This window comes from Myodes glareolus, chromosome 8 (genome assembly GCF_982192425.1).
Source record: "Myodes glareolus chromosome 8, mMyoGla1.1, whole genome shotgun sequence".
NCBI classification, from domain to species: domain Eukaryota; kingdom Metazoa; phylum Chordata; class Mammalia; order Rodentia; family Cricetidae; genus Myodes; species Myodes glareolus.
Window position 1 is genome coordinate 35964313 of NC_142033.1, and position 25730 is coordinate 35990042.

At 36.4% G+C, this 25730-nt stretch overlaps 1 protein-coding gene across 4 annotated transcripts in view; it reads left to right on the plus strand.

Moving 5' to 3' along the window:
• Positions 1-25730, plus strand: part of Cox7b2 (cytochrome c oxidase subunit 7B2) — a 112165-nt gene that overhangs the window by 35371 nt on the left and 51064 nt on the right. For 3 of the 4 annotated variants that reach the window (XM_087908974.1, XM_048415234.3, XM_087908975.1), the window contains 2 exons: positions 6572-6624; positions 8553-8585. The gene's annotated coding sequence lies outside the window, so the exon portion shown is untranslated. The remainder of the gene's footprint in view (positions 1-6571; positions 6625-8552; positions 8586-25730) is intronic. The other variant, XM_087908976.1, reaches the window with a different exon arrangement.

Sequence of the window (25730 nt, forward strand, 5' to 3'; positions counted from 1 at the left end):
ATCTGACAGAAGTAGTGAGTCTAATATAGAGAGAGCCAAACAAGCTACATAGCAAAACATAAATTAAAATATTGTCTGTGTATCTAGTAGATTTTTTTTTCAAAAGAAGAAACAATGAATAATGGGCTAATATAATATGTAAGAATTAATTAGTAAGAAGCCTGAGCTGCTAGGCCAACCAGTTTGCAATTAATGTAGACCTCTGTGTGTTTCTTTGGGCCTGAATGCTGCAGGACCGGGCGGGACAGAAACCTCTGTCAACAGAAACAAAATTGCTACCAAATGTTTAACATCTTCGGCCATCAGAGAAATAAAATTAAATTTATTTTGAGATCACATCTGGTCAGAATAGCTGTTATAAACAAAGCAAAATAGGACGAATGCTGCAAGCAGGGGGAGTTTTTATCCACTGCTGCTGGGAGTCTAAACTGATGCCATACCTATGGAAATCAGTGTGGAGATTCCTCAGACTGCTCAAAAGGAACTGCTAAAGGACTCAGCAATTACAAACACACACACACACACACACACACACACACACACACACACACATTCTTTGATATATATATATATATATATATATATATATATATATATTCTTTGAGATATACCCAAAGGATATTGTACCCTGCAACAAAGATATTTATTTATTGTGATTTTACTCACAGTAGTGAGGAAATGGAACCAGCCTAGCCAGCCTAGGTCCCTATCAGTGGATAATAGTTAATGAACATATGGTGCATATGCACAGTGAAATTTTCTTTAGCTGTAAAGAAAAGTAAAATTGCTGCTATAATCTTAATTTGAAAAACGGCTTCTAACAAGGATGGGCTAGTCAAATGTATATCTTACATAGACATATTTTCTGTTTTTAATGCATTGCACAAATCAACTTTAAATAAGCAGAGCTGGGATTCCCAGATTTTAGATAGAAATATACAGTGCAATCTGTTATGATTATACTATGAGTTGGGACCCTGGAGTATCCCATGGTAGGATTTCTCTTTCTCTTTCTCTCCTTTCTCTCTACCTCTCCTTTCTCTCTGTCTTCTTTCTTCTGTTCTCTTTTCCTTTCCCCATTCCCTTTATCTCAATAAACTCCACATTCAAACTCTGTCTGCAGGACATATTTTGTCACGTACTGTGGCTTGAACCCATCTACCACAGTTTGAACCTGCCTGCTGCAAAGGCTTCCTCACATCAAAATCATAACACAATCCAAAAAAAACACCTTACAATATTACTTTGACTCGTGGTAACAGTGAGTATTCATTGCTTCATTAGCAATGATTATAGTCAGTACATAGATCGTAGGCTCCTAAAAGTTTGCCTAGTCAAAATAAAAATTAGACAAAAAAATTCTTCAGATGAATTCAATTTCAAGGTTAGTATCAGAAAAGTATGGACTGTTTTCCCAGTGTCTTAATAGTGTTAGAAGTAAAATGCAGGAATTAAAGGATAATTATTTGTTAGAATAATATGAGACAACCTGAAAATCCTTTACTGACCAAAGTTGGAAATAATTAAACAACAAAATAATAATATTTTTATGACAGCATTGAGAATAAAATAAAGTAAGTTTGAGTTCTTATTGATATCAATAAACTATTCAAAAAGTAACATTCATGAGAGAAAAGATGGTTAATTTAATAAACATAGAAAAAAAGTTATACAAAATACTACTGTAATGTATTTGGAAGACAATCTCATATGTGTGTTAAAACTAGTGGGAGAAAGATTAAGAAAGAACAGAATGTAGATGGACTAAAGTATCTTTCCAGTATATCTACTAAATACCTACTAAATCTGAAAAAATTGGAAAATTCTGAAGCTAGCTTAATCAGACAATAAAGGTATATATCATTGGGAATAATCACATTAATATTATCATTAGCCCTCTTGGTTTTATTTCCTGAGAAGCTCATAATACTGTTTTTGTGATACTCTTATGAAATATGTGTTCTACATAATTTAAAATAACTCTGGTGAAACTTAATATATGTGTTCTACAGACTAAGTAGGCAGTACATTTCCAAAATAGGATCTCTAGCAAGATTGGGTAGACATTCCTATAACTCTAGAACTCAGGAAGCCAAGAAGGGGGATGATGAACTTGAGTCTAGCCTGTACTACATGATGAAATCGTTCCTTGAAAAACAACCAAAAATATGTCTAGGTCATAAAAGAAGTATGAAGACTCAGAGACTATCAAAATCAGAAGATTCTAAAGAGAATTAACAGCTAAGTATAACATGGGGACCTGGAAAGAATCTTGGATGGAAGAAGGCCATTTACAGAGATTAGGTAAACATCAAATCAGGAATATTTTACTTATATAACATGTTACTATTAGGAGAAATGAATGCAAGGTTAAACATTTTTTCAAGCTCTTCCTCCAGGTCAAGGTGTGTTTCAAATTAAAAAGTTTTAAAAATACTATTAAAATTAAGGTAATGAAGAGGACTGAAGTAAAACAGGAGCAACCGATTGACTTTTTAGGCCTCAGACAATAGCGAGACATAGAGTCTAACTCATGTTACAACAGACATATTTGTGTTACTACCAACTGAAAAATGCTTTTAAAAGTATGCGTATTAGCTGGACAGTGGTGGCACATGCCTTTAATCCGACCACTCGGGAGGCCAAGGCAAGTGGATCTCTGTGAGTTTGAGGCCAGCTTGGTCTACAAGAGCTAGTTCCAGGACTGGACTGTAACACAGAGAAACCTTGGCTCGAAAATCCAAAAAATGTATGCATCTTAAATATATGAATACTCCTCATAATTATAGAGATATTGACGAGGTAAAAGGAGATTGCATTTGAGATGTACCTTTAAAACAGCAACCTTAAATACTCTGCTTTTTATCCAACTTGTGCCTTTATGTAACTGAGGAAGTCCTCACTAAATCTTCATTGAATGGGTGGCGGAGAAATTGCTTTCAAAGCATTATAGGAAAATGGGTTGTTCAACACAGATAAATCTAGATAAAGGCTGAATACTAATCACTTTAGGGCCCAGCAGTCTTTGTTTGTGTGACAGTCCTTTATAAATAGTTTAAGTTTGTACACAGAGTCTGGATGGTACAAAAGCAGCAGAGAGCCCTTTTTTTCTGAACAAGAAAGACTTAGTTAGCTCAGGACCTTGAATATAATACACATTTATTAGATTGACTTCTATTGATTTTTTTTGAAAAATAAATTAAAAGGCAGTCTAAGCATGTAGTACAACAATGAAAAGTTTAAAAATAGGTTATGCTAGCTACTTAGTAATTAAAATGAGCCAACTGTGATCGGTGTTGTTAGTCAGTTTTGAAATACCAACCTTCAAAGCCTTATAAACAGTGAAGTAGCACATCTTTGGCACTAATTGGGTCTTCCAAGGCTTTTAATAAGACTGGATGTCATTTACGTTAGCAGTTAAGAACTGACTAGATCACAAAGCCTCACAACTTCCCAAAACTTTTGCATAAATCATCGAGGAAAAAAATCAGCCGCTAAAGCGTTCAGTGGAAGAACTAGGCTTATTAGTGCACAGGCGCCTATAGCAGAAAGAATGCAAATACTTCTGGCTTCTATCAGTTCCCACATGGCATCAATTCCTCCTGCCTTTTGTGTTAGAAGGTGGGAAGGAAGTAAGCGACTGGACCTGGTTTTTCACCGAATCTTTACTTGCTTATTACTTAGCAGCTTCTAGCAGGCCCACAGGCCCATCTTATCCTTTTCTTTTTTGTATCTGCCTCTTGCAAGAGCAAGCGATCTGTTCCTTAAAACAAATTCTCTATTTCTCTCTGACTTCATTGGCCTTTCTTTCCTCGTCATTTTCTTTGCCTTACATATCTCGCTGGCCTCTAAATTTTGCAGCCGCCCAGGGTTTCTGTTGCTTTCTACTGGTGCATAACAAATTACCATCAACTTGGTATTTTAAAATAACACCCATTTTATAATCTGTTTCTATGGAGCAGAAGTCTAGTCATAACTCAGCTGAATCCTCTTTTTATGACTGCTCTCAGGCTGTCATCTGCAACTGGATGTTATCTGAATAACAGATTTATTTCCACACTTGCTCAGATTATTGGGAGAATTTATTTCCTTCAGGCTATGAGAAGGAAGGGCTTGTTGGTTGAGTGGAGTTTGGTGGTTTTGCCAAGTGTCAGCTAGAGGCTGCCCTCAGTTCTTGTCCATGCAGGTTCCTTGATGTGTATTTGCTTTGCAGAGTTTGGCTAGAGAGAAAAACCCAGGTAAGACTGAAGCTACAGTATTAATGAAGTAATGTAATTAGAGTTTGTAATTTGGAGGAATTTTGTCACTTCTCTCATTTTATGGGTTAAACAAGTTTGACGGTTTCCCCCTACTCCAGGAGATGGGAATCTTGAGGGTTGTGAATAGCAGAAGTTGAAGACTAGGGGACTCCCAGGAGCCTTCACAGTCTAGGGATAGTCCTCTGCCTCACCCTTCTTTCTTGCCACTCACTCCCATATCTCATGGCTTTAAAATTAGGGCTACTAGACAGTTCATAGTTCACAAATCAGTTCTCCAATCGCCTGATTTTTCAGGACCACTGATTGTCAACTGTTCTTTCAGTTGCTCAAATCAAAGGTGTATGTCATCCCATATTCTAATTCTCTTACACATCAGATTTAACTTAGCAGGAAGTCCTGCCCCACCTATTTCCAAACTATTTCTTCTTTATCAAAATTCTTCCTATTTTATTCTTCAAAAACTATAAATTCTATTATTTTTTTCTTCTTGAAAATTTTGTATTACATTCCAAACACTGGGCTTACTTGCTATTCTTTCAGTAGGTGAGGTACACTTTCAGTTTTAGGGTCCTTACTTGGCCATTTCCTGTTACTTGAGGCCTCTTTCTCTGTGTGGTAAAGGAGATATAAAAGTGTCCTTAGTCTGCTTTTCCTGTTATTTATTTCAAATTACCCTCACAGTGCTTGGCTCTCCTCCTTCACGGCCCTTAACCATTGCATCAGATACTGTGTAAGCTCTTGTTTCGGATCCTTATTCCCTGCAAGAATGTGAATTTCACAAAGGCAAGGTTCTATGTTTTGTTCTTTTAAGCTTTTAAGTCTGTGCCTGGTACATATCTAGCTATTTCTTTAATTTTATTAAATGAGTTAGTGTGTGAGTGAGTGAATGAATGTAGTCACTCCCTTCTCTTTGGGATTTTAGCACTTTGTGCCTGTAGAAGTATAATTTATTCAAATGTCTTCATATTTGTTACATCTTGGCTTGTGTCTCTGTCATCAGCTGAAATGTAATCTCCAGGTACTAGTTAACCCTTGACTCTCCGTTCCAGTCCAAATGGGACTGACCACTTTCTTTTTTTTCCTTCAGCTAAGTCCATCCAGACCTGCTTCTATGATTGGAACCCCAGGATCCCTGCTTTGCTTTTACTTTTCAAGGAAACTCGCAGCTTTTCCCTGTCAGATTATATTCTAGGTTATATTCTAGGTGTTGCTTTTTTCAATCAAGGCTGCATGTATTTTGTTGAATCTCTCAAGACTTCTTTATTCCAAAGTCAAGAAGGACATGAAGTAGATAATGGCAGTCCCCAATTCCTCAGCCGACATACCTTTCCTAGAGCCTTCATCTCCGTGGCTCCCATTTGTCCTCTGTTCTTTTTACTCTGTTTGTCTCTGTGCCTGCTCCAAAACCATGTTAATGTCTGCCTTGTGGGATAAGACTTCCTATAATCCATTTATACTTAAGTCTAAAATACTAAATAGATGTATGCATTTTCTTCATGTAATTTTACTTTGAGGTGTCAGTTTACCAATGAATTGGTTTTAGGGACAAACAGTAAGAAAGACTCTCCCTGTTTCCTAAATTCACATTGCTATAGCAAGTGGACCTTAGCCAGAATTCTTCATGCCTACCTGACTGCAAATGGATGTCTGATGTGGGATTTCCCTCTGTATGCTGTGAATACCATTGGTTAATAAAGAAACTGTCTTAAGCCTTCACAGGGCAGAATATAGGTAGGTGGGGAAAACTAAACTGAATGCTGGGAGAAAAGAAGGCGGAGTCAGGGAGAAGCCATGTAGCCTCACCAGAGATGGATGCTGGAACTTTACCCAGTATACCATAGCCACATGACGATACACAGATTGCTAGAAATGGGTTAAATTAAGACGTAAAAGTTACCAAGTAAGAAGGTAGAGCTACTCGGCCAAGCAGTGATTTAAATAATATAGATTCTGTGTGATTATTTCAGAAGTCTGGGCATCTGAGAAACCAACAAGTGGCCTTATACAACAGATGTCACTCCTGGAGGTTGCTTGTACATAAAATAGTGTACTCAGCTAGGGCTGAGCAGAGCTTAAAAACCCTTTTCATTGAACTATAGATAGACAGGTATGACTTCATCTTTTCCCATACTTTATTTTCATTTGAAGTTTGAGACCTTTCATAAAATATATTTTAATTAGGTGCCCTGTGTATGCAAACATTTGCTTCTGATGGAATAGTATGTGATGGTTTGGGGTATCAGATCCTACTCACCTTTCCTCATTTTCTGTTTCTCTGAAAACTCACTTTGATTCTTCTGCTCTGCTTATAGGAAACTGAGTCACATCTTTGGAGGAGAGCATCTGCAGTTAAGAGTCTCTGCAGGTAATGGGCAAATGAGGGGAGTGGGTTAGAATGTCCAAGATTAGAACTCCATTACACGCTTCCACTTGGAATAACTTTAAAATCATGCTTCTGCCATGTCTGGCAGTGGTTGTAACCCCTACGTGGCAAGTATTTGATAGGAAGATCACAAATTCAGAGACTGCCTGTACTACTGTATAGATTTTGTGGCAGCCTTGCTACAGTGTGAATTCAAGTCTGCTGGAGCTGCTTGCACACAGCTTTCCTTTGAATAAAAAGTAAAAAATTGGTTGAGGGTAAAGCACAGTTGTACAGTGTTTTCTTAGCAGTAATGTGCATGCACCTGTATGCATGCACGCACACACACACACACAAACACACATCTCAGTTATTCACAGTCACACACACCAAATCAAACTTCCCTTTTTTATGGGGTAGGGGTTGGAAGGAATTAACCCCTCTGATAGGGATTTTGATAAACAATAAAACTCACTGGTGTCGTATTTTAAGTGTGTGTGCTCATTAATGCTCTTCATGTTAATGGGAATCAGTCCAGCTACAGGAAGAGTAAGAAGCAGATGTGAGTTAAATTGACAAAATGTTTCCAAAATGTAACGTTTCAGGAAAAAAATGTTTTCCTTTTTGTAAACTAACTTCATAGGGTTAAGCTTGCAAACAGTAGAAGGCCGAAGATGTGTGTGTTGTCAGCGAACACATACAAGAGATCAGCATTTGTTGTAAGTAGTACATACTTAGAAAACTATATTTTTCTTTTGGCCAGCTAAGACCACCAAGAGTTTTAGAATATGTCATCCATCATTTTAGTGTTAAGAGCGCCCCCTGGTGTGACTGTATAATCATATGTTTATGTGAAATCATGTTTTTAAAAGATTTTTTTAAATTTATTATGTATACAATACAGTGTTCTGCCTCCATATACGATGGTTTTTTAGTTCTCCTTTTACTATTAGATAGTGATGGGACTTCTTTTTATGCTGGGTTGATCAGCATATATATGGTGGGTAACTTTCAACAAACAGGCCGTGGAGTTTTTCTGGTTCTTATTCCTGCTCATATTAGTATCAGTTTGAAAGCAGAATATGACAATATATGATTACTAAAATTCATTATCTCATATTAATATGTCATTTAATAATTGTGCAATTATACAATTATTCATGCAGATATTAATTACTGCAGAGGTATCTATGGTTTTTGGTGGTAATAACCTTGTTATTGGAAACTGCTGTGAATTAATCTTTCTTAGTAAATTCATGAACACTTTAATAATTAAACAAGAGAACTCAATGATATTTGTTTTTCTTAAAAAAAGCTGTAGTCCATCATGTGAAAAAACACACAAATCTTGAGATTTTATTAGAAGCTTGCTATTCCCCTACAACTACTGAACTTGAAATATAAATATTCTTCATTTCTGTGCCATGTCCAGGGTTCTTAGTTTTTTCCTGCCACCTAGTAAGAATGTGTTCCGAAATACTTGCAGTAACACCAGCAGAGTACTTATTTATAACTGCTAGTTCCCCCCCCCCTTTTATCTTTTAAAGTAATTAAATCAGCAGAGCAGTGGTGGCGCTGCCTTTAATCCCAGAACTCAGGGAAGTAGAGGCAGGTGGATCTCTGTGAGTTCAAGGCCACTCTGATCTACAAGAGCTGGTTCCAGGACAACTGGGACTATTACACAGAGACATCCTGTCTTGAAAACAAACAAACAAAAAGTAATTAAATCATCCGTGTGAGGTTAAATTATACATAATATTCCAAAAATACATGTCTGTAAATTTGAGAGTGGTAATTACTTCCTCCTATTTCCTCTTTTCTAGACTAAGTGCTATTGATTATTTAAATAATTTTGTAAAGGTTTTGTGTCCTCACTGTGATGATTGTGGGGATACTTTATAAAGTTGTCACTGTTTTGTCTTCTTTTGCAGATTGCTGTCTCTTAGTTTTGAGCCATCAGCCAGGTACAGTAGTTGCATTAATCCCTGCTTTGTTGAATAACTGTGTTTGAATCCTAGTCACGAAGTTTTGGCAGACCAGTTACTCTCAGGCTTTATCTCATCCTTCAGGGAAAAACACAGAACACTTCTCCCTGGACATTTTTAGCCCACACTTTATAATTCAGCCTCACTCTATGTCAGATTTAGGTGGGGTGAGCATTTCTTTCCACAACACTTCTCTGAAGCAGATATTATTAGAGAACTCGTGGGTGGGGAAGGTCGGATCCTACTCAGCTCCTCCTAAAAGGCAATGGCCATACAACCATGAAGCTCCTATCATATTTCTTAAGGGGTATTTCCTGATTTTTTATCAGCATATTTTACTCTTTTATTGTTAGAGTAGTCAGTATGATGACTTTCTTATTTCATTAATAATAGTTCTGAAGGTTACCAAGTAACTCATCATGGAGACTGGGTGTGAACAAGCCTGTTCTTTGTTTACCAGAATCTAGTGCTGTCTGTCTTTCTTTTTTTTTCCTTTAGATTTGCTCTGGGAAGTGGCTATTCAATGACAGTTCAAAAGCACATTGCTGATTGTTTTCTGCACTGTGGATAGTCCTTGTAGCTCGTTATAATTGCATTTTTTTTCTGTTTGCTTTTGTTTATTGTGCTTAGGTGTTCCAATTTTTTTTTAAATCATTGTCCATACCACTGTGATTCCTATCTCATTTGGGGTCATATATCTAAAGGACTAAAATTTGGCAGCAAAACGATTCCTGCAAGTTTAGTGTGACATTCTTCACAATAGGCAAGGTGTAGATCCATATAAGTGTACATCAGATAATCATTAAAGAGTAGTGTACGCAGGTCATTGGCTTCTCTTTGGTAGGATGATTGTTTTGTGTTTGAGGTGTTTCAGGACCTGAATAAATGAAGAGCAAAAGCCATCGTACAAGTAGCTATGCATGTTGTGCCTCATTGGGGCAAGGTGTTACATTACCCAATATGCACTATGTTGAATAAAGGAGTGAATGAAAACACTAGGAGCTATGATAAATGTTTATCCTCATTTCTGCCCCACAGCTGTGTGCAGGCTCCCTTTGTTTCCTGCTCAAGAGCACTTGGTTAATAAGCTTTTTAATTTTGAACTTGTTTAATATCTTTAAGATGAGTCTTTGCATTTCCAAATCCTCTGGTACTGTTTTAGTTTATACCTTTATGTTAGACAAGTATAATAGAGTTTCTTCATTGAATTCCCTGTCTCTAGATTTACCCGTTCTCAATAAATTGTACCCACTGGAACTAGGCTAATTTCCCTAGAGTATGTAATTAATAACCATTTAAAATGAGTCAGTGTCTTTTGCCTTTGTTCTTGATTATTTTGCTCCTTGCTTATCTCATTACCATTGCCTTCACTCTTAAGCTTAGTGTTGTCTTTCACTGAAACCTTTACAGATACCAGAATGATTCTCCTCTCACCTTCTCTATGCCTTCATATATAAATACCATTTTTTTATAGCTTCTTTTGGTGAGTCCTTTTCATCTTCACCTTCATCTTCTATGATGTTCTTCTCCAAACATGCCCAGGCTTAGGAAGTACCTCTTCAGTGGCCACTTAAGAACTTTTACTTTGTAATTTTAGTTTACAGAGTGTGCTGACTAGTTTTATGTCAACTTGACACAAGTCACAGTCACTAGACAGAAGGGAACCTCAGTTGAAAAAAAATATCTTTATAAGCCTGGGATGTAGACAAACTTGTAGTGGTGTGTTTTCTTATTTATTGATTGATATGGTCGGGTCTGGCCCATTGTGGATGGGGACACCCTGGGCAGGTGGTCCCGGGTTCTATAAGAAAGCAGGGTGAGCAAGCCATAAGGAACAAGCCAGTAAGCAGGCACTCTTCCATGGCTTTTGAAGCAGCTCCTTCCTCAAGGTCTTGCCCTGCTCCTTCCCTGATTTCCGTTCATGCTGAGCAGTGATACAGCAGTCAGCCAAGTCAACCCTTTCTTCTCCAACTTGCTTTTGGTCACAGTGTTTTATCACAGCAATAGTAACTCTTGAATAGGACACAAAGTGTAACTTGAAAGGCAAGGGTTGTTATGTTACCAATTGGATCTCAGTGCCAGGGACAATATAGAAAGTGTTTAGGAAAAACAGTATTTTTAAGTCCAAGAAAAAAATTAATAAAAATTAGACAGGTGTTATGTTAGGATCTTCAAGAAACCCACACCTTCAATCAGGTCTGAAGCTGATAGATGAAAGGCCTGCTCACACTAACTGCTACAGCCGGAGGCCTAGGCAGCCACCAGTTTCCTTCATGTACTCTAGTTCATTCATATCAACTCTTCCAGTTACAGTTAGCTTGTAGTACTGTATGCAACGAACAAACCCACAGACTCATTTTCTCATCCTCTTTATTGTTGTGAGAGACATTCTATCATTTTTGTCCGGTGAGACATAATCTGAGAAATGTGAGAGATTCCTAAGAAAACCCTAGTTTGTTTGTATAACATTTTACCTCATCATTATCCTGCCCTCTTATTCCTCCTTCATTCCTGGAGAGTACAGGTGATGACAAACTAGAGCAGCTATCCTGTGGCCTTGAAGGTAGGAAAGAGCAGGGTTTGTTCAGACTTGAAGTCTGACGCTCGTGAACTTCTAGGCTAAAAACAGTAAATGCTTTTCCTTATAAAATTGTGTTGGGTTCAAACCCTTGTTTATAGGGTTTTCTGTTTCATAGTCCCCTAATTGATAACTTAAGAGTATATGTGTTTCAGTTGCTCTCCTTATATAAATATATTTTTTTTAAATTCACAAGTCATATGTTGGGTTCTATTGCTGCGGTAACCTTGTTTTAGTCAGTAAGGTTTAAATATCACTGCTATGCAGATATCTTTTGATCTTATGAGGACACAAAAAGATAAAATGAATCACAATATGCACATGGAGGAAGTCTACAGATAAACAGACAAGTATATATTCATTTGGCTTGGGAGTCCCTAAAAAAGTTCACGTGTTATAAAACCGGAAAATGAGCCTACCCTGTGAGCCATCAGTCTTAGGGGCAGAACCTCTTTGTTGATCCTTTATATGTCACCCACCGTGACATATAAAGTGAAGGTAGTCACTTATCTGTACATGTCAGTTTTTCTGCCTCTTAATAGTCATGGACATGAGCACAGACTAGGAAACTAAAGATAAAATTCCCAGTAGGAGCGACTGACATGTTGTCTTTGGAAAGTCACGTTGGTGAGAGCAATCTGCAGCAGGGACAGAAGCTGACACAGGAAGTTGCCTGGCATTCTATTGGCACACAGATTGAAGCAGTAAGCCAGAGCTGAAAGGAGGGAGGCAGTAAACAAGACACTGAAGCTGAGTTGTTGAAAGGCAAGAGTTAGTTAATGGACAGAGGCATCAAAACATCAGGCAGCCAACAGCCCGGAACAAACTACAGAGAGAGAGAACTAGGGAACAAGACTCCTCAAGAGAACACAAAAATAGGCCGCTCTACTCCAGGGCTTTTGGAAAAGTCTCTTTGAGGGAAGCCAGATGCAGACCATAATAGGGACCCTATTTATAAAACCAAAGAGGTTCAAAGGAGCTAAAATGAACTGAAGATCTCAAGACATACAAATTATAATGTGTCAGTGTGTTGAAAACAACATTCAGTGCTCAAAGAACCCAATTCAAAAGAAGGTCCAGGGACATTGGCATTGATTTCAGCTCTTGATCTTGAGATGATTGTTTGTTGGTTGTTTGCTTTAGTGCAGACTTTGTACTGCAAAAGAATCAGGAAAAGCAAAATCAATATCAAGAGGACGTTCTGGAATTGGACTGCCTGCTGTTTAGGATTTTTGGAACTTCTGGTTAACTGCAGAAAGAAATTTAAGCACATTATCATTTCTTCTGACATCCTGGGTATAACCAGAAGATGAATAAGAGGAAAGTTGCTAGTGGTTTAGGTTTGAATAATAAATTCCTGGTATACATCAAAGCTTTGCATTGGAAGAAGCTGTGAATACCAATAAAACATCTAGATATGCATTAATCACAACATAGTCTGTACTTTGGTGCCACCTAGGATTAATGGGCTAAATTATGCTTTGATGCATGGGTGCAAAGGTCTGATAGTCGTTTGTGGTACAAAACCAATCTTGCTGAAAATTCAGAGATATAGAGGATAATAGGTATTTTGGTTTTATTAGCATATTTGAATGATAATATTATAAATAAAGGATGATAGTTTCTTCATTTGGTGAAATTAACTGGGTTTTTCTGAAATAGCTTCATATAAATTATATTTGTATTACATATATTAATGAAAATGTATTAGATTACATTATATTTTAAACGAACTAATAAAGATATACCGAATCATAATACTGTGTGTGTGTGTGTGTGTGTGTGTGTGTGTGTATGAGTTTGTGTGTGACACTTTAGTTGCTTTTTCTTAAGATTTGTCTCTTGTTTGGTATGTGTGTGTGTGTGTGTGTCAGAGAGAGAGAGAGAGAGAGAGAGAGAGAGAGAGAGAGAGAGAGTTGTTTAGTGCCCTAGTGGCCAGAGGAGATCATCAAATACCCTACAGATGGACCATAGGTAGTCAAGCTCATGTCCTCTGCAAGAACACATGCATTTAGTGCTGAGCCACCTCTCGGCTCCTGTTCCTACATTTTTTTCCAAACTAAGTCTCACAGCTATTATAATTTTTGTTGTTGGTTTTAGAAGCAATTATTATCATAGGCAAAATTAAAAACTACAGAATATTGAATTTAATAATTTTTAAACAAAATTATAAATTTACCTTTCTGCATACTATTTTGCATCAATGTTAGCATACTGGCAGTAAAAGCTATATGTATCTGTAATATTAGTAGAGTTTTCAACTTGTCCCTTATTTTGATTATAGTAGTATGTTTCTACCAGCAGTGAAGAATATTGCCCGTTATCTTAATGTTATCCTTATCACTACAGTGCATTATCAAATCTGTTTGGAAAATGTAGGACATCCTGAGTATACTCATGATTTATTTTATTACCTCTGTGAGTCTTTTCATGTTAGAATAATTTATATTTCCATTTTTTTCAAAACTATGTTTCAAATATATTGCCCATTTTTATAATGAAAAGCAAAAACACACAAATGGACACATGCCATCCTATCTGCTGTATGAGTTAACAAGTGTGATAGCCCTGACATATCCAGAAGACAGCATTTCCCATCTCTTCTCCATCTGCTAGCTCCTACATTCTTTCTACCCCCATTTCTATGATGCTTTCTTCTTGAGTCTTGGTGGGGACAGGTTTGATATAGAAGTCCTACCTGTATAGGTTTGAACATTCAGTTTTTCATTCTCAGCAATTAGACCAATCCATCTGCCCATTGAGTGCTTCCTACAGCAAAAAAGTTCCCTGACCCAAGGTTGAGAGTATAAACATATGCAGAAGACAGTTTGATAGCTTGGCCATTTAGCAAAGTTAATAATAGCAGGTTCTACACTAGGGTCTGTGTCATATATTTGTAAGCAATCTCTCTATTTAATTCCATTTCTTCACACTCAATCCATGCTACTGATTAGTATTCCAAGCTTGGTTGTCATATACGACTACTTTTACTCAGATGTTATATAATGGTATTCAACTTCTTAGTCTATAATCTGTCCTTCAATTTCATTTTCATCATTATTCATAAGACTTCTCAGCTGTAATATTACACAAACAGGAATATTTGTCACTCTTCACCGTCTATATTCCTCTGTTTTTTTTTTTTTTGTTTGTTTAGTTTGGTTTTTTTTTGACATTTGTCTCTATATTTCAGAATGTCCAAATTCGCTAAATTTAGTTCTGGTATTACTTCCTACTCTTCTTCCATTCTTAATCCTTTTTAAATTGTTTTATTTAATTTGACTTTATGAGACAGGACCTTGCTATATGTCCCTGGTTGTCTGAGAATTCCTGCTATGTAGACCAGACTGATCTCAAACTGAAGGCAGACTTCCTGCCTACCTCTCAAATGCTAGAATTGCAGCCACTGTGTTGTCTAGTTTAATGTCAGCTTAACACAAGCTGAGCCTTTACAAGAGGGAACCTCAGCTGAGAAAATTCCACCACCAGTTTGACTTGTAAACAAGCAAGTGAAACTTTTTCTTAATGAATGATCCATCTGGGAATACCTAGATCTTTGTGAGCAGTGCCAGCTAGAGGTAGGTGGTTTTATGTGCTGTAAGAAACCATTCTCCTCCATGGTGTCTGCCTCAGTTCCTGCCTTGAGTTCTGCCCTAATTTCCCAGGATGATGGTCTGTAAGCCATAGATGAAATAAGTCCGTTCCTTCCCATATTGCTTTGGTGATTTTTATCACAACAATAGAAATACAAAATAAGACATGTGCCATCATATCTGACTTTCTCTTCTTTAAGGGTAGTTTTTCCATTCTCTGATGAAATATCATTTATAATTTATTGCTTTCCTTAGGGCTTTTAAAAATTACTTCTTTTCACTTCTTGAAATTGCAATATAATAATATTATTTTCATTTTCCCTTTTATCCCCCTCAATCCTTATATTTTACACACACACACACACACACACACACACACACACACACACACAGCTATACCTAAATACATAGGTGTAATATGCTTACTCTATATAATGTTATTCATAAGGTTTTTAATGGGCTGGTCATTTGATATTAGAGAAACAACTGATGTGCTCTTTCTGTGGGAAGACTTAACTCTCCCACTTTCAGCATTCCTTACTTTTGAATGTAGGAGTTGTTTTACATGTATTCATTGGTATTGGGTCCACAGTACTGCATTTCTTATTGATATAAATATTTGGAAATAGTCTCTGCCATTTGAAAAAAAAGTTTCGTTGATGATGGAAGATGATGTTCTTATATCCACTTAGCTGTGGATATAAGAACAAATGCTTAGAATGTAGTTAGGGATTATGGTGGTTTAGTATGGTGGCAATTGTAGGTTTTCCAAGACTTTGCTATCGTTGGATAGTTTTCTAGGTTTCTAGTACCACACACATTCTTCCTCTTGTTGAGCAGGTCTTAAGTCCAAGTACAGAGCTGTTGGTTCCTCCTGTCATGTTTGTGCCACTACTGCGCTCTCAGTTACTGTGTCCTGCTGGTCATCTCCATGCTTTCTAGACTTGATACCTGGGTTGGACTGTGCTCCTTCTGGTACCCTGAAATCTAAGAGAAGACTTTCAGGTCAGTTCCAGCTCAGGGGTCCTGGGCTCTGTATTTAAAGTGTATGATGCCTTCAGTAATAGGTACTTAACCTTTTACCTCTGGGATCAACTAAGGGCATTAGCAGTAGCCTGCAGTGTCTTGGGAATCTCGTGGACAACTTTGAGCAACAATTCAAAACAAGGCTTCTTATGCCCAGGATGGTTTTGTTTTATTTTGTTTATGTTTTTTTGGTTGTTGTTAGATTGTCTTTAGTTATCGGAGGTATCATTGTCATCTCAAATGGGAAAATTTCATTTAAACTATGTATATTTATTTTTACACTGACTGTCTTAGTTAGGATTTCTATTGTTGTAAAGAGACACCATTCCTGTGGCAACTCTTAAAGGAAAACATTTAATTAGATCTGACCTACAATTTAGAGGTTTAGTCCTTTATCATCATGTGTGAAGCATGTTGGCATGCAGACAGAAATGGTGATGGAGAAGAAGCTGAGAGTTCTATATCTGGATTGACAGGCACAAGGAGGACTGAGTGAGCCACTGGAACTGGCTTGAGCCACTAAAACCTCAAAACCCAGCTCCAGTGACATACTAAGAAGGCCATATCTACTCCAACAAGACCATGCCTCCTAATACTGCCACTCCCTATGGATATATGGGGTTCATTTTCTTTCAAGCTACAACTGACTTATGGGTATTATAGGTAACTTTAGATAAATAGTTAATAATTTGATTTCTCATGACTTTTTAAGATACCATTATGGTTATTTTACCTCTTCTATCTCTTCACTTCCTTATTAGAATCCCTACCCCATTTATACCATGTCCCCCATATCTCTTGTATCCTGCTATTCCACTGTCTTTTGTGCCCCATACCTCCTAGAAATGATCTCTTTTTACTTTCCTAGTTTCTGCAGTTATTTCATAATATACACGGTGTACCCACATCTAAATATTTGGAGGTACAAACCTCTAATGAGAGAGAACCCGTGATGTTTTTCTTTCTAGGTTACCTGACTTATTATGATCTTGTCTAGTTCCATTGTAGAACCATTAATGTATTATTTTTTGTCTCAGATAAAGAGGTTTATGGTGACATAATTCTTACTATCCTTATTTTATTGAAAAATTGAACATGGGCAGAAATGTATCAGTTCGTTTTGTCAGAGTGAGTGAAAACCGAAGTAGAAATTAAATCTTCAGAAGTTTTGTGAGTAGATTGTTCTGAGTCAGCATGTGATGTAATTATATCATGGTCAACAACTGATGGTTATGAAATAAGAAAGATTATCTTTTCATTATATTCAACTGAACTGAACCATGATTCTTGACATACTTTTCTATTTAAAACAAGATGGATCTTGACAGTATGACACTTACCATGAAAAGAAATTCTCTTTGGAGAGAAAAAGTAATGATGCAATGAGGCTTTCAAGTTCCACTGGGAATACTGAACTTAATTTGATATGCAAGAGATGCAATCTGAAGCATATGTGCTGAGAGTGGTGCTGTGCTAGCCTTGGCTCAAATGAATGCTATATGGATAGGATATTGACAAGCTTATCAACGTGTTAAACAGGAATCTACATACTTGTAAATTTTATGTGCTGATCTCATCATATTTCTCATCACAACACTACTCCCACTTTAATCTTTCTGTATTTTTTCAAATTAATCCCTCATCTCTATTGATAGTTCTCTCTACCAGTACTCAGAGATGAGACCTTCAGTTAAATATTTCTTGGAAAACTACTTAGTATTATTTTGTTTATTAGTATATGCTCAAACATTTGTAATTTATAAAAGCATGTTTATTTGTTATTCTTGATCAGTTTCTGTTTTAAGATTTTTATGGTTTATTGGTTTTGCTTTACATGGACTTAATTTTATTCTTTTGATTCCCGCATGTTGGAGAAGGGTCACTTGTTGGTTCCCAGCTGCTCAGCCCCAAAATAATAAGACATAAACTATGTTAATTTAATCACTGCTTGGCCGATTAGCTCTAGCTTCCTATTGGCTATTACATATGAATTTAACCCATTTCTATTAATCCGTGTATTGCCACATGGCTGTGGCTTACTGGCTAATGTTCTGGCATCTAATTCTGGCAGGGCTATATATCGTCTCTCTGACTCTGCCCTTCTTTCTCCCAGCATACAGCCTAGCTTTCCGTACCTAGTTCTGTTCTTCCCTGCCATAGGCTCAAAGCAGTTCTTTATTCATTAACCAATAAAAGCACACATAAACAGAAGGACCTCCCACACCACCCGAATTAAATTATATATTCTGCATCTATTTCATCTGTTATCTCCTATGATTGACACCTAGTATTATCATATTTTGTAGGCCATATGCACATGCAATTTTACTAAGTACTTTTTGTGCATTTTTTGCTGGATTGTTGAGTCCATATTTTAGAAGTTTCACAGCTTAATTTTGCCATTATATTTTCTAATATAAGTTTTATCTAACTTTCTGAATTTCAGTTTTAAAAATAGTAATTTTGAAGTCTTCTTTGTTAATAGTGAGGATGAGACTTCTTTTCACATATGCAGCTTTTGTTCAGTCTTTCTGTTGAGTTTCCTGTCTTTTGATGTTTTAAGGAATTTTTTATTTAGTCTAGATTAGTATCTTGTTTGTTGGTTTAAAACATTGCAGATCTACCTTCTTGTTTTTAAGCTCTCTGAACTTAGAGTTCTTCTCCTTGAACATAAATTCTTCTTTATATTTTAAGTTTATAATTTTTTGCTTGTTTTCTGAGGTAATTTAATAAGATAAATTTCATTAAATATAAGCATGATAAATATTTTTGATGAGTTTTAGCAGATATATATATATCTGTGTACTCACACATGCAATCAAAACAGAAATTTTTTGATTCCCTGAAGTTTTCTTTCTGACCTTTCACAGTTGACTTTTCCTTTGTTCACTATCCCCGGGTGACACATGTTTGTTTTGTGCCACAAAAGATTATTTCTGCTGCTTCATAAATATCAGATAAATGACGTCATCACTTTGTTTGCTTCATGCTTGGCTTCATTAACCTAGTAAATAAAATAAAGGAGTAAACACATACATGTACAGCACACTAGCGTGTACATTAAATATGTTGTACCTTCAACTTCTGGTACTCTTCCTTCATATGATATCTAGGTTATTATTTGGTGTCAATTTTCATTAGTACCCCAGTACCCCAGTCCTTCTCTTGGCATTCCATTTAGTGTAGATGAACTACAAATCACTGTTTTGTAAAACAAATCATAATTTGTGTGTGTGCGGTGGGGGGGGGTAAGTGTTTTGCATGTATATGTGGGAATGCACTTATGTGTTTGTACCCATGTGGAGGGAGAAGGCATCTTTCTGGTGTTTTTCTCTGTCACCTTATCTTGTATTTTTAAAACATGGTTTTGTTTTGTTTTTTTTCTTTTTCTGAACATGGAGTTCTAACTATTTTGGATGGGAAATAAGGCCTGACCCTGGGGTTACCAGTCTGCAAACTTAGCACTAGGATTATGGATAGACACATGCTTCTGTCATATTTGTCTAATTTTTTATTACATGGATTCTTGGGACCTGAACTTAAAGGCCCTCAGGATCCTATAGAAAGTATTCCACCCAACAAGGGATCTCTCTAGCGCCACCAACTTTCCCTCAGAAGGGAAAGTTGTCTTGTCTGACAAGAAAGCATTCTTGTCTGAAAATGATTTCTTCCCCTACTTAGGACTTGACAATCTGATGTCTTCCAGCCTCTAATCATTCTATTTTGATTCATACTTAGGATTTCCATGTTTGTACTGAAGTTTCCATCTTATATTTTGTAATTACAACCTTTTACATGACATTGTTCTTTTACCATTCTTACTTGATAATATCAATATCTATTTCTTACCTGAATCTGATTCTGATTTGGTTTTTCTTATCTTTCTCTTATTACATGTCATGAATTTGTACTGTTGAAAACCTGAACATTTTGTTTTTTAAATGCTTGAAGATCAATACACTTTTTGTTCTGCTAGGCTTGTGATATGAACTTGTGCTATAGACTATGTCTTCTTTATCCTTGTTAGCATTATGGTTATGGATGGTCAGGAGAACTGGTGATCTTTCTGATGTTTTGGTTAAGCCTGTCTTAAAATAACACTATGAACTTAGTTCTTCCTGCTGTGGCCTTTGTAATTTACTTGCTCCTTTATCCAGAGACATTCCAGGCAATTATCAAATGTTCTTGTCTCACTTGAGATAACGAAGTTAGTTTTTTGTTTGTTGTTTGCTTTTTTCATCTGTTCTTTCATTTTAGCTTCCTTGTCTGTTTTTCAACCTTTGATTTTTGTCAGCTTTAGTTTTTGGTGTAGACTTACATGAAATATATATATATATATATATATATATATACATATATATTATATATAACTTTTTAAAAATTTTATTTATTTATTATGTACACAGCATGCATCCCTGCAGGCCAGAAGAGGGCACCAAATCTCATTATGGATAGTTGTGAGCCACCATGTGGTTGCTGGGAATTAAACTCAGGACCTTTGGAAGAATAGGCAGAGCACTGAGCCATCTCTCCAGCCCCATGATATATTTTTTAGATGAATATTTTATTTGGATTAAATTCCTTTTCTCTGACTGTGGTGGCTTCTCCCAGTCCACTCAGTCTACAATTTATTTGTTGCTGTCTTTCTGCTTAGCATTTTTCTGCAAGTCAAGAGTCCTGCTTTATAGGAGGAACTGGGAGAAAGGTGGTGATGGAACCTGTAAGGATTTTCTACCTTGCTGTTTTTTATCCAACCAGCATCAGGGAGGAAGCTCGTTTAGAATTTTTATTGTCTTTATCAGAGACTTGGTAGCTTGCATGTAATCAAAGCCTATGCAAGTGTAGAATCCACCTCTATCTATTGGAAGACCGTCAGAGACATCACACTTCCACACTTGCCAATAGCCATTAGGAATTGATTAAATATTTCTTATAGTGTCCTATTCTAGACACTATGGCATGTGATGTTTTATATATAGTATAAAGACATTTGGTCCTATTATTATTTTCAGACATCCTTTTATCTCTAGATTTAGACTTCTATCTGTATTTAGACCTTAATTCTCTTTTGAATTTAAATAAATTGTTAATTTTATTTTTATTGTGTCTTTGGTTTTGTTATGTATGTAATGTAGGTCTTCCTAAACTTGTCCCACTTACAAGCTGTTTTTGCCTGAAAGTTTTTTATGCAACCCTAGGTATACAGAAAAACAAGGATTTATTGATAGCAAATGTTACTTTCTTGTTTCAGTGACAAAATACCTGATTTTTAAAAAGCAACTAAAAGAAGAAGGGATTTATTTTAGCTCATAATTTGAGACTCTTGTTTATATTAGCTGGGACCTCATGCTTTCAGGCGTATGCGGGAGCAGGTAACAGTGTATGGTTTGGAAGCAGAGTGAGGAGAATGATAGTACTCTAAAAGTTCTCTCTTTTTTTATTGAGTCTTGGAAGGAATAGTCTTACCCACATTTAAGTTAAACCTTGCTGGAAACATCCTTATAGACATGTATATGCCTTCTGTGTGATTTCAAATTCAGTCTAGTTAATACTAAAGAATCATAAAGAAATTTATTTTCAGACAGTTTATTTGGCATGCATATTAATTTACCATTTTCTAAAGATAAAAGCAAATGGGTGATAAAGTATTTTGCTGGTTTTGTTTTTTGTTTTTTTGTTTTTTTTTGTTTATTTTTTTTTTTCACAGAGAGAATTGAATCTTTGGCCAGAGACGTTGGTCAGTGGGTAAAGTGTGTGTTCTGTAAGCATAAGGACCTGAGTTCAGATCTTTGACACCCATATAAAAACTGGGCATATTGGGAGATACAGACCTGTACCTCAGTGTCCTGGGGTAGAGACAGGTTGATCCCAAGGACTCACTTGACAGTCAGTTTTGCTGAAACAGCAGCTCAGGGCTCAGTAAATGACTGTCTGAACAAATAAGTTCAGTAGTAAAAAGAAAAACACCCAGCATTGATCACTGACCTCTCCACATGCTCATGCATAAGCAAACACCCTCATATTAGCATTTGCACACATAAAAGTATATCTTTGATAGATATTTAATATCACAGGATGCAGAGAATCTTCAGTTTTTTTTTCAAAGTTGATTTCTGTTTTATTTTGTAATTACTAGGAATGGCATCTCTCATTAATACCAACTATAAAATAGGAAGACCAAAGGTTGAAAATTAATTCTTAATTGCAAGGTTAAATTCATTGAACATTTTTATGAGACTTAAGCCTTATACTCCAACAGTAATTTTTAAAACATGCCAAGATAATCCAATCTAAAATTACACTTTTAAATTTTAATATGTGTATATATTCCTTTCTGCACATGCATGTTCCCAGTACTGCCAGAAATACCTGACTCAGGTCTATTACTTGAATTAAATTTTGCTCACTGTGTGTCTGGAAACACTTCAGTGTTGTCAGACCTCTGTATTTGTTTAGGTGGAGAACAGATAGAAGGAATGATTCTTTCTAGGCCTTTCCATCTCTGAACTTTTCATTTTAACATATTGGTGTATTCAGTTATGTAATAATGTATGTCTGCATCCATGAATAGTTTTCTTATTTTGTGTTAAAGTAGTGGACAACTGTACCTCCAAATAAATGGGGTGGTATCAGTTATTTTTCTGTAAGAATTAATATGAGATAAACGTCTGTCTTTGTAAACTTTCACATTTGTGAAACATGTACACCTTTTAAACCCTCTGATAAAAGAGGGACTTTTTTTTGTTTTGTTTTGTTTTGTTTTGGAGCCTGTCCTGTAAACTAGGTCTTGTAGATAAGGCTGACCTCAAACTCAGAGATCTGCCTGCCTCTGCCTCCCGAGTGCTGGGATTAAAGGCGTGCACCACCACTGCTTGGCTGAAAGGTGATTTTTAAAACTAAGTTTTAATTAAGGAGCCATGAGCTTTTAAAAAGTCAGTCAGTTCTCCCCTTTATCTGTCACTTTGACTGTTATTTTTGTTTCAGTGCTAGGCAAACATTCAGCAAGATAGAGAAAGGAGGAAAAACACAAATGGAAATTTCTCTTCTGCTTTGTGTTCCATTGTTCTCCCCCCAATTTAACTCTCTGTATTGTCTTTTTTTCTCTCTTCCTTTTTCTTTTCTTATTTTTTTTGTCCCTGAGATTTTCTTGAGGTTTTATGCTCTATTCTAGTTTCTTTCCATTTGTCCTCCCACTTTGACTATGTAAAATATAACTAAACTTGGCCGTTCTCTTGGAAATGTAAGAGATGTTTGACATGGGATGGCCTCCTAGAATTTCTTTCATGATATAGTTAATAGTCTGTTATAATATTTAGTCCTTGACATTGACAATGTGTGTGTGTGTGACAGTAATTATTATTTGGTTTGTACATTTAACTAACACTTTAAAATCATATTGCTAACACTCTGTTCTATTTGAGGTTCCTTCCCACAGTCACAGTACTGAATATTAGGAAATGTGATGCCCAGAGCCATAAAATTATTTGTTTAACATACAAGAGGTACTTGTAGATTCTACCATATTCTAAATTTGTTTTTAAGTCTGTGTTGTTTATTAAATTGTGTACTAGTACTGTTACAAAGAGTAGATTGTAACACACTCAAAATAGGTAGTGCTTTCTTTTGGGAGGGAGGATTCACAGAAAACTTGAAAGACTACGCTGCCAAGTTCAGTTCCATGTGCTCTTATGGAGTAGTGAATTCAGTCTAAGGCAAGGGTGTGTGTGTGTGTGTGTGTGTGTGTGTGTGTGTGTGTGTGTGTGTGTGTGTATTTACTATTGAATTTATGACTCCATGGAAAAGAACAGACACTGAAAGAGTTGTTCAAAGAAAGAGCACCTGTTTTCAGCACTTCCATGCCTGAGGTGGTTATCTGTGTGTTGGAAACCAAAGTCTGATGTACTTTCTGTGGTACATTTTATACAGATGATTAATTATGTCTATGTCATACCAGTGGACACTGATTAGAAGTGAGCACATTTCTATGTACTTAATTACTATTCTTGTTATATTGAAATATAGTTTAGGTCTAGGAGAAGAGCTGTCACGTTCATGTGTTCCTTACAGAGTTCACAGCAAAACCCTAGTAGTGGCCTCCTATAAAAGGTCTTGGTAGAATGACCCATTCCATCTTCTACTGAATGTGTAAAGACAAGTAAGACAGCAGATTGAATAAAGGTCACTGAATGCATAGAGAAACATTGAATAATCAAAAATTGGCACTTAGTGTTTCTCTTTGCTCATTTGACATGCTCAGCTGTTTTCAGTCTCTGTATTGTGCACATGCAGTGAATTGACCTTTGTCATCTGCATCTTAGAACTCACTAGAGGCATCAGCATAGTATTTTGAGACTAAATTTCTTTTGCAAGGTTGCATATTTCTGAAATTTAAATTAAATTTAAATCAAATCAGTTTCTGTAGTGAGGAGCTGTGGGCAGGCCTGCTTTTCATCCTGCCCGGCTCCCGTATGACTAGCTTAGCCCCAAAAATAACAACACACAAATTGTATTCATTTAAACACTGCCTGGCCCATTATTTTTAGAGAGTTAGTTACTGGCTAACTCTCATATCTTGATTAACCCATTTCTAATAATCTGTGTAGCACCACGAGGTGTGGCTTACCGGAAAAGATTCAGCATGTCTGACCTGGTGGCTGGCTCCATGGCGTCTACCTCACTTCTTCCCAGCATTGTGTTCTGTTTACTCCGCTTACCTAATTTTCTGTCCTATCAAAGGGCCAAGGCAGTCTCTTTATTAACCAGTGAGAATAACACATAGAAGGCCCACCTACATCATTTCCCCTTTTTCTATTTAAACAAAGAAAGAAAGGCTTTCACTTTAACATAGTAAAATTACATATAACAAAACAGTAAGAATTACAGTTACAATATTTATATCTATTTTATCTTTATCATAATAATCGGAAACTATAACTAACCATTCTTTAACTCCATCCAAGACTCCAGAAGGATATAAAACTACCTAAGTAAACAAGAAGTAAGCAACTTCCAAAACTCTAGAAATGACAGAGACATTTTGCTGCCTGGACAGTCACCCAAAGTTCCTCTGTACCATTGGGGCATCCATCTTCGGCCTTCAGGCCCATAGTATCCAGAGACATTTCCATGAAGCAGGAAATTTCAAAGGCAGTTCAGTCACTATCTGCTGTGTCCTGCAGAATGTCTCACAGACTCTTTCATGAATCAAGAACCCCGAAAAATTATCTCACCTTTAGGCAAGTTCAGCAGTCCTCTCTCTGCAGGTTCTGTGTCCAGTTTATACAACAGTCCAGGTAAGAGCAGTTTCTTGCCCAAATGGCTAACCAACTCCATAAGGAGCCTCTTCGATGCCCATCTTCCTCTTGAAGTAGATTGGTGCTGCCAGGAGCAGATGTGTCTCATTGTCCTAAGTTATTAAAACATTAAATGCCATGTTCTGTAGTCTTTGAAAGATATGAAGAATGTCTATCTGAAATATATCTATGCACATCTAGAAAATCAAACTAACATTACTACAAGCTTGACTATTTATTGATGATTATCCATTAACAACCTATATTTTTAATTATACATTACATTTTTAAATGAACTATACAATCACAAAACATCAATCAAGATCAGAAATATATATATATACATATAACAAAATTGACCTTAAAATCCATACCAATGCAAATTATTTATGTCTATATCATATTCCCCTTTTGATATAAAAGAACATTTATAAACAATATTTGGGAATATGGGCGTAGTTATTTCTCTCCAAACTTCTCTCTGATGTATAGGGGCGCTGTTAATTGGTCTTTCATGGTATAAACTGTGCTAGATTCATCTCAGTTGGCAGTTGAGCAGAGTAATTTCTTGAGGGTGTTCATAGCAACCTTTCAGGAGGACATGGTCTATCATACCATATTGGGATAGAAGCAA